The sequence below is a fragment of the Giraffa tippelskirchi genome, chromosome 10 (genome assembly GCF_054371585.1).
Source record: "Giraffa tippelskirchi isolate mGirTip1 chromosome 10, T2T-mGirTip1v1.2.pri, whole genome shotgun sequence".
NCBI lineage: Eukaryota > Metazoa > Chordata > Mammalia > Artiodactyla > Giraffidae > Giraffa > Giraffa tippelskirchi.
In genome coordinates this window covers 125,233-135,001 of record NC_137284.1, presented here as the reverse complement: position 1 = coordinate 135,001, position 9,769 = coordinate 125,233, and positions in this window count along the sequence as shown.

Sequence of the window (9,769 nt, the reverse complement as noted above, 5' to 3'; positions counted from 1 at the left end):
TCGTGTCCGACTCTTTGCGACCCCATGAATCGCAGCACGCCAGGCCTCCCTGTCCATCACCAACTCCCAGAGTTTACTCAAACCCATGTCCATCGAGTCGGTGATGCCATCCAACCATCTCATCCTCTGTCGTCCCCTTCTCCTCCTGCCCCCAATCCTTCCCAGCATTAGGGTCTTTTCCAGTGAGTCAACTCTTCGCATGAGGTGGCCAAAGTATTGGAGCTTCAGCTTCAACATCAGTCCTTCCAATGAACACCCAGGACTGATCTCCTTTAGGATGGATTGATTGGATGTCCTTGCAGTCCAAGGGACTCTCAAGAGTCTTCTCCAACACCACAGTTCAAAAGCATCAATTCTTCGGTGCTCAGCTTTCTTCACCGTCCAACTCTCACATCCATACATCCATACATGACTACTGAAAAAACCATAGCCTTGACTAGACGGACCTTTGTTGGCAAAGTAATGTCTCTGCTTTTAAATATGCTATCTACGTTGGTCATAACCTTCCTTCCAAGGAGTAAGCGTCTTTTAATTTCATGGCTGCAGTCACCATCAGCAGTGATTTTGGAGCCCCCAAAAATAAAGTCAGCCACTGTTTCCACTGTTTCCCCATCTATTTGCCATGAAGTGATGGGGCCAGATGCCATGATCTTAGTTTTCTGAATGTTGAGCTTTAAGCCAACTTTTTCACTCTCCTCTTTCACTTTCATCAAGAAGCTCTTTAGTTCTTCTTCACTTTCTGCCATAAGGGTGGTGAGCTGTGCTCTTAGACATGGCTAAGACGGTAAATTTTATGTGTGTTTTACCACAGTTAAGAAAAAGACAAAGTCTGTGTCAATAATCTGATTAATGATTAGCTCAAGTGTTCTCCCCAGGTTGGAAAGCAGGCCTCTGTTTAGCCGGAAGGGCTCCTGGCAGGACCTTGGGACTAGCAGTGCCACCCAGGGAGCACCAGGGCCATAAAGTCTGATCAGGCTTGGGGGGCTGCTGAGTGCCTGCCCCATGACCTCCTCCCTCTCAGAACTGGGCTTGTAAGAACACTGAGATCCCCTGGTTGTCTTGCCGCAGCTGTGGGGGCCTCCCACCATCATGGAGTCCAAACCTTTGGCCACAGCCCCACTTGCGAGGAGGGAAGGGCAGCCCCTTCTCGGACAGACCCCCAGGTTCATGCTGGTCTCTGCTTGTGGAGGGGGCTGTCTTGCTCCTCAGCCCCTCCATAGGTGGGGCTTGGTGGAGGGTCATGGATGAGGTTCTTCTTCAAAAGGTGGTCTGGATTCATCAGGTGGATGAGGGGCACCATCCGGATTCTCGGGAGGCTCAGGGAGGACCGGATGGCTGGCAAGGGCCCTGAGCCAGTGGGCACAGGGACAGGGCCGCACTCCGCACTAAGCTCTTCTTTGGGACCGGGTAGCTGAGAGTCCCTGTCGTCTTGCAGGGCTGGGGGCTCTCCTGGCTGCGGAGGCCATGGAGGGACTGGAACAGGGAAGCACCCGGGGCCTTGCTGCTGCAGTGGGGAGCCCCTCGCAGGACCCAGCTCCTCTCGCAGATCAGCAAGGGGCGTTTGAACCTGAGGCCGGGAGGAAATACAAGTAAAAATAGTTTAAAGCCCCTAGCTCACATCACATACGGTAACTAACTCAAAGTGGCTGCTGCTGCTGCTAAGTCGCTTCAGTCGTGTCCGACTCTGTGCGACCCCAGAGACGGCAGCCCACCAGGCTCCCCCGTCCCTGGGATTCTCCAGGCAAGAACACTGGAGTAGGTTGCCATTTCCTTCTCCAATGCATGAAAGTGAAAAGGGAAAGTGAAGTCGCTCAGTCGTATCCGACTCTTAGCGACCCCATGGACGGCAAATCCTCCGTCCATGGGATTTTCCAGGCAAGAGTACTGGAGTGGGGTGCCATTGCCTTCTCCTAACTCAAAGTGGACCAAACAGCTAAATTTAAGAGCTAAAACTATAGAACTCTTAGAAAAGCATAGGAGAAAATCTTCATGATCTTGAATTTGGCAATGAATTCTTAGATAATGACAGCAAAAGCATAAGCAATAAAAAATTTTTTTTTACTTCATCAAAATTAAAAACTTTGGCGCTCCAAAGGATAGTGCACCCCATTATCAAGAGAGTGAAAAGACAGACACCCACAGAATAGGAGAAAATATTTGCAAATCATATATCTGATAAGAGATTAATACCTAGGATATATAAAGAATTCCTACTGCTCTTTAAATTAAAAAAACCAAAAAAGTCCAGTTGAAAAATGGGCAAGGATTTGAATAAACATTTCTCCAAAGAAGGTGTACTAATCATCAATATCACATGAAAAGATGCCCCAAATCATTAGTCATTAGAAAAATGCAATTGAAAACCACAATTAGATATCACTTCACATCTACTAGGATGACTTCTAGTTTAACAAAAAAGAAAATGGGAAAAGCTCCAAGTGCTGTTGAGGAAGTGGACAAATTTGAATCTTTGTGCATTGCTGGTGGGAATTTAAAATAGCGCAGCCACTGTGGGAAATGGTTTGGTTGTTTCTCCAAAGACTCAAAAGAGTTGAAAACAAGGACTTGGATGGATACTTGTACACAAATGTTCTTTACAGCATTATTCACAATTGCCAAAAGATAGAAGCAAACCAAGTGTCCATCAATAGATGAATAGATAAAGTGTGATGTGTGATACAATGGAATCTTATTCAGCCACACAGTGGAATGAAATTCTGACACAGGCTACGACAAGGATAAACCTTGAAAACACGCTCAGTGCAATAAGCCAGACACAAAAGGACAAATACTGTACGATTCCACTTACATGAAATAAACAGAAGAGGTAAATTCATGGACGCAGAAAATAGACTAGGGAAGGTACAGGGACTGGGCGGGGCGGGGGGGGAATGGGGCTGGGTGATAGCTTAACGGGCACAAGTTGTTCTGGGGGTGATGAACGGGTTTTGGAACAGCGGTGGCTGTAACACAGTGTCGTGAATGTAATTAATGCCACTGAATCTTACACTTCACAATGGTTAAAATGAAACATTTTGCATTAGGTATATTTTACCACAATAAACAAAAGCACCTGCCCCACAGCCCCTGAACATGTGGTGTGCAGTGACGGGAACAAAATCTCCTACCTGGAAGGAGCATGCGCCCTTGTTGGGGAGACAGAAAACAGGATAAATCAGTAAACAACACACGAATTAAACAGTGCCAAGGACAGAGCGGACCAGAGCGGACCAGAGAGAGGAGACGGGAAGTGGGTGCGCAGGTGGACGTGGGGGACGTCACAGGGCAGCGAGGAGCAGCGCCCTGTGCTGGGGCAGCTGTGCTGAGGTCTGGCGGGAGCTGGCCTGTTCCGGACACAGGGGGAGGCGCTGCTGCCGGGACGGGGGGCCAGGAGGGCGGGGGGCACTTTCTGCACGGCTGACAGAGCCACGGGGGCAGCGCCGAGGCAAGGGGAGGGCGGAGGTGGGGAGGTCCCCTCGCCCCCAGGAGGCCTCCCCTCCGGTTCGCCCCCCTGGACTCCGCCCGCCAGGACTGCCAAGCCACGGGTCCCAGGCTTCCAGAGTCCCCTGTCCCTTGCGTCCACTGGCTCATATGCCACGGCAGCCACTGTGGTCACTACGAACACCCTGGACCTCCTCTCTCCATGGTTCTCACTTGGATAAAGTCTAACCGACCCTGTCTGACCCGTGCCACTGAGGGCAGCTGGAGAAAGACTCTGGAGGTCACTGCACTTCTGCCAGCCCCAGTGGCCAGACACTGCCCCTCAGCTCCTGAGGCCACACTCGGCTCTGCACCCACGGTCCTCAACCCGCACCCCTACCGCGGGGTCCTGCAGTGCTCTGGGCCCCACCCACTCCCTACCTCCTTTTGCTGTTGGCCATCTGTATGTCTTCTTATACTTAAATTTTTTATGGAGTATCGTTGTTTACAGCGCTGTGTTAGCTTCTGCTGAGTGTCCCAGTCACTCTGTCGTGTCTGACCCTTTGCGACCACAAGGACTGCAGCCCACCAGGCTCCTCTGTCCATGGGATTCTCCAGGCAAGAATACTGGAGCCAGTTGCCATTTTCTCCTCCAGGGGATCTTCCCAACCCAGGAATCGAACCTGAGTCTCTTGCATCTCCTACATTGGTAGGCAGATTCTTTATCACTGTGCCACCTGGGAAGCCCTGTACAGCTGTGCATCAGCTATGCATAATCTGTATCTCTTCTTTGGCAAAATGTTTCTTCAGATCCTCTGCCCATTTTTAATTGGATCATTTGTTTTTTCACTATTGAGTTGTATGAGTTCTTCATGTATTTTGGATATTAACCCCTTATCTGATATATGATTTACACAGATTTTCTTTCGTTCAGTAGGTTGCCTTTTCATTTTGTTGATGGTTTTCTTTGCTGTGCAAAAGTCCCCACTTGTTCATTTTTGCTTTTGTTGCCTTTGCTTTTGGTGTCAAATCCAAAAAAATCATCAGCAGATGTCAAGGAACTTCCTGTGGTCTGTTTTTTCTTCTCGGAGTTTTATGGCTTCAAGTGTCATGTTCATGTCTTAAATACATTCTGGGTTAATTTCTGCAAATGGTGTAAGATAGTGGTTCAGTTTCACTTTTTTGCGTGCATCTGTTCTGTTTTCCCAACACCCTTCATTGGAGAGACTGTCATCTTTCTTCATTGCATATTCTTGGCTCTTTTATCATAAATTAATTGACCATTTATGTGTGGGCTTTCTATTCTCATTGAAAATAGGCTGCTTTGACACACAGGCCACAGTTGGTCAGCGCTGAGCCTGGCGTGGTCCTGAGCCCGAGTCCTGTCGCTCAGAGCGGCGCACGTGCGAGGCTCCCGCCGCTTCTGTGCGTCTCGGCAGCGTGTCCCTCTTCACTGCTGAGCAGAATCTCACGCTTGGATATTATAGGACACTCTTTAACTTAGTCTGTTCATTTAATAGCCGGGACGTCCTGGACGTCTTTTCACGCCAGTGTGTAAATGTATGTCATTCTTTGTGCCTCCGTCATAGCTGCCTGTGGTAGCGTAACCGGGGCCCTGTTGATAAGCGCTGGATCGCCCACTTCCCCTGCTATCGAGTGCACGATGTGCAGATCAGGAAGCTGTGTGCGTCTCTTCCACTCAGAATCGTGGCGCCAATCCTGACAGCAGGCGAGGGTGCCACGTGTCAGGAGGGCAGGAGCACGGGCAGCAGTTTCAGCCGCGCCGCCCAGCCCTGAATTCTGCTGAGCTGCCTGCTACCACCCACACGGGTTACATATATGTACACACACACACATACACACACTGTATATATAAATTATGTCTGCATTTTGTGCAGAATCACATAGACTTATGTATATAAACATACATATAAACACGCACACACGCACTCCCCCACGGGAAGCCATTTTATGACCTGGAGGACAGAGCTTACTTATTGGCAGTTTCTTTTGCAGTTATTCTTACAGACTCCACTCATTGCCACAGTTACTTAGATCACAACTTTCCCCACTCTCTTCCTTGAGATTCTTTTTAAAAAAATCTATTTATTTTTAATTGGAGAATAATTACTTTACAATACTGTGTTGGTTTCTGCCATACATCAACATGAACCAGCCAAAGGTATACACGTGGCCCCTTCCTTAGGACCTCCCTCCCACCTCCCCTCCTTTCCCTGAGGTTCTTTCACACATCTGTGTTAGGGTTAGAATCTTTTGTGACATACACCGCCTTAGTCCTGGAATTCCCTGGCATCTTGAGTGATATTTTAATTTGCAGACATTATTGTTCACTCTTTGTGCTGTAAAGTTCTGTGAATTTTGACTGATGCATAATGTCACATTCACCTGTTGCCAAGAACCTGGTTTCTAATGCCATTCACCGATAAAAAGACCAAGGTTCCTTGGTTTATTCTAGGACTGGGTCAGAATATATACAAGGTGAGTGTGGAGCATTTTATAGGCAAGTAAGTAAGAAAATGTTCAAGGCAAATTAAAAAATATGAGAAAACTCCATAATGAAAAGAGTTTGCCAAGGGGGCACAGGAGCCAAAAGAAAGAACTCCCAACACCAAACCCGGAAACATTCAAGCAACAAAATGAAGTGCAATAGTATTGATTACCACCCAAAGTATAAGACAACTATGCATGAGTCCACACCGGTATGGACTGTATACTCGGTGTGACGGGAAGTCATGCTCCCAAACCTCATATCCCAGATAATCCTGAGAACAACAGGAGACCAATTCTAATACAGGGCTTCCCGAACACATACCCAAACAGTTCTCAAAACCTGTCCATTTCATCAAAGACAAGGAAAGTCTGAGACCGGTCACAGCCCAGAGGAGACTGCAGAGATGAGAGGACTGTCATGTGGGGCCCTGGATGGGGCCCTGGGGCATCCGAGAGAAAGTGAAGAAATATGAAGCAACTATGGAATTTACTTAATAATGGTGTATCAATACTGGGGGCTTCCCAGGAGGCTCATGGGTAAAGAATCTACCTGTAGGCAGGACACCAGGTTTGATTCTTGGGTGGGAAAGATCCCCTGGAGGGCATGGCAGCCCACTCCAGGGTTCTTGCCTGGAGAATCCCATGGACAGAGGAGCCTGGTGGGCTACAGTCCACGGGGTCACAGAGTCGGGCACGACTGAAACAACTGAGTACATATCGATACTGGTTCATCGATTGTGACAAAACATAGCACACAATTGTATTAGCTGAAACTCTCCAGAGAAACAGAACTAACAGGATATAGATATGCTGCTGCTAAGCTGCTTCAGTCGTGTCCGATTCTGTGCGACCCCATAGACGGCAGCCCACCAGGCTCCCCCGTCCCTGGGATTCTCCAGGCAAGAACACTGGAGTGGGTTGCCGTTGCCTTCTCTGGGATATATAGATGTAGGTTTATTATAAGGATTGGCTCACGTGATTATAGAGGCTGAGACGTCCCAAGACCTGTAGCTGGCGAGCTGGACTCAGGACACCTAACGGTCAGCTCTGTCCTGAGAAATGCAGGCTTGAAACCCTGCAAGTTCAGTTCAGTTCAGTCGCTCAGTCATGTCCGACTCTTTGCGACCCCATGAACTGCAGCACGCCAGGCCTCCCCATCCATCACCAACTCCCGGAGTTTACCCAAACCCATGTCCATCGAGTCGGTGATGCCATCCAGCCATCTCATCCTCTGTCGTCCCCTTCTCCTCCTGCCTTCAATCTTTCCCAGCATCAGGGTCTTTTCAGATGAGTCAGCTCTTCGCATCAGGTGGCCAAAGTGTTGGAGTTTCAGCTTCAACATCAGACCTTCCAATGAACACACAGGACTGATCTCCTTTAGGATGGATTGATTGGATGTCCTTGCAGTCCAAGGGACTCTCAAGAGTCTTCTCCAACACCACAGTTCAAAAGCATCAATTCTTTGGCACTCAGCTTTCTTCATAGTCCAACTCTCACATCCATACATGACTATTGAAAAAACCATAGCCTTGACTAGATGGACCTTTGTTGCCAAAGTAATGTCTCTGCTTTTAAATATGCTATCTAGGTTGGTCATAACCTTCCTTCCAAGGAGTAAGCGTTTTTTAATTTCATGGCTGCAGTCACCATCAGCAGTGATTTTGGAGCCCCCCAAAATAAAGTCTGACACTGTTTCCACTGTTTCCCCATCTATTTGCCATGAAGTGATGGGACCAGATGCCATGATCTTAGTTTTCTGAATGTTGATTTAAGCCAACTTTTTCACTCTCCTCTTTCACTTTCATCAAGAGGCTCTTTAGTTCTTCTTCACTTTCTGCCATAAGGGTGGTGTCATCTGCATATCTGAGGTTATTGATATTTCTCCTGGCAATCTTGATTCCAGCTTGTGTTTCTTCCAGCCCAGCATTTCTCATGATGTACTCTGCATATAAGTTAAACAAGCAGGGTGACAGTATACAGCCTTGATATACTCCTTTTCCTATTTGGAACCAGTCTGTTGTTCCATGTCCAGTTCTAACTGTTGCTTCCTGACCTGCATACAGGTTTCTCAAGAGGCAGGTCAGATGGTCTGGTATTCCCGTCTCTTTCAGAATTTTCCACAGTTTATTGCGGTCCACACAGTCAAAGGCTTTGTCATAGTCAACCCTGCAAGAGGCAAGAGCTAATGTTTCAGCTGAGTCTGAAGGCAAGAAGAGACCATGTCCCAGGTGAAGCGGTCGGGCAGGAGGAGTCCTCTCACTCACGGTAGGGCCAACTTTTTGTTCTATTCAGTCCTCTGATTGGACGAGACTCACCCACATTTTGGAGAGCAAACTGCTTTAGCTGGTCCCCCACCTTGAATGTTAATCTCCCCCAGGAACACCCTTACAGATGCACCAAGAACAGTGTTGGACCAAATATTGGGCATCACGGCCCAGCCGAGCTGAAACATGAAACTAACAACCAAACCAACAGGCCTGTGAAAATGCCCTGTTGCCGGGCACCAGCATTTGTCTGTGAGCACGTCCTGTGTGAAGAGGGTGGAAGCTGAGTTTCAGAGGAGGGTGTGCAAAGTGGTGGTTGGGCGCGGAATCGGGCAGCAGGCCTCTCACAGAATCTCTGCCTGGGAGCCTCAGCTTCAGTACATTTTGCTAACTCTAAAAAATACTTAGTGGATGTGCATGTTTATAGGTTAAGGGAGTGGGGGGTGAGTTTTGCACCTGGGTGAGATTTTTAACTTCTCTGGAAGTGGTCATTTAGTTTTCAGTGGTTATGAAGCATAAAGCTTTCATATGACTTGAAAATAGTTCTCAAACTTGATTGTGCATCAGAAAGCCATGGGTGGAGGACGTCTTATAACAGATGACTGGAACCATCCGGAGCTCCTGATAGTTCTAACAAGGTCCCAGGTGATGCTGATGCTGCTGGTCTAGAGAGCATACTTTGAGAAGCTATATTTATGTGTTGAAACAGATTTCCAATGCAATACAAATAAGATGCAAATGTTTGCATCCATGTGCATTTTGTCTGGGTCCTTGACGTCTAGAACGTCTGCTGCGGAGCAGGGCTGTGCCCCACGGTCAGCGCCTCGCTTCCTCAAGAGCTTCTGTGGTTCCGAGTGTGGACACAGGGTGGTGCCGTGTTTCCACAGAGTCTGCCCCAGACCTTCTGGGTGGCCTTTGTGAAGGAGGCTGTGCATGGTGGCTGATCTCCCTGCACTGCGGGGCAGTGGGGACAGGTCCAGGGCCTAGATCTGGCTCAGACCCGGAGCCACAGACATGTGCTGAGGGTGAAGAAGGGGTGCCTCTGTCCACAGAGCCCTGAGAGGCTTTCCTGACGCCACCCCATCCAGGACAGACCAGAGCGGGTCTGGCTGGCCCAGCCCTCGGCTGTGCTCCCTCTCTACGGCTCGGTTTGTCCGGCTGTTGCAGGGGGTCTTGTCCCTACCCTGCACCCCTCAGGGCCTTTTACTTCCTTGTTCAATGTGACCCCCACTTGGCCACCACTGCTTTCTCCACAGGGCACATTGTTTTCTTTCCAGAAAAGGCAGACTCCAGTGAAGAAAGGGAGTCCAGGACTTAGGGCTGCACTGTGTGTGGGGGGGCGGGGGTAGCCTGACCTCGGGCGGTAGAGAGAGAGGCTGTGCCGGGCTCCCCACCTCCAGCAGCCTCAGTGTGGGTGGGGGAGCAAGGAATGGCACAGAGTTGGTTTGAATGGCTGGTTCTGGGGGCTGAAATCCCGGTTGGGGTGCAGCCTGAAGCTGAGCCCCAGAAGCTGCGTGAACAGAACGAGGAGGGCAGGTTTGTGCTTGGAAAGGTTGGGAAGGTCGAAAGGGCTG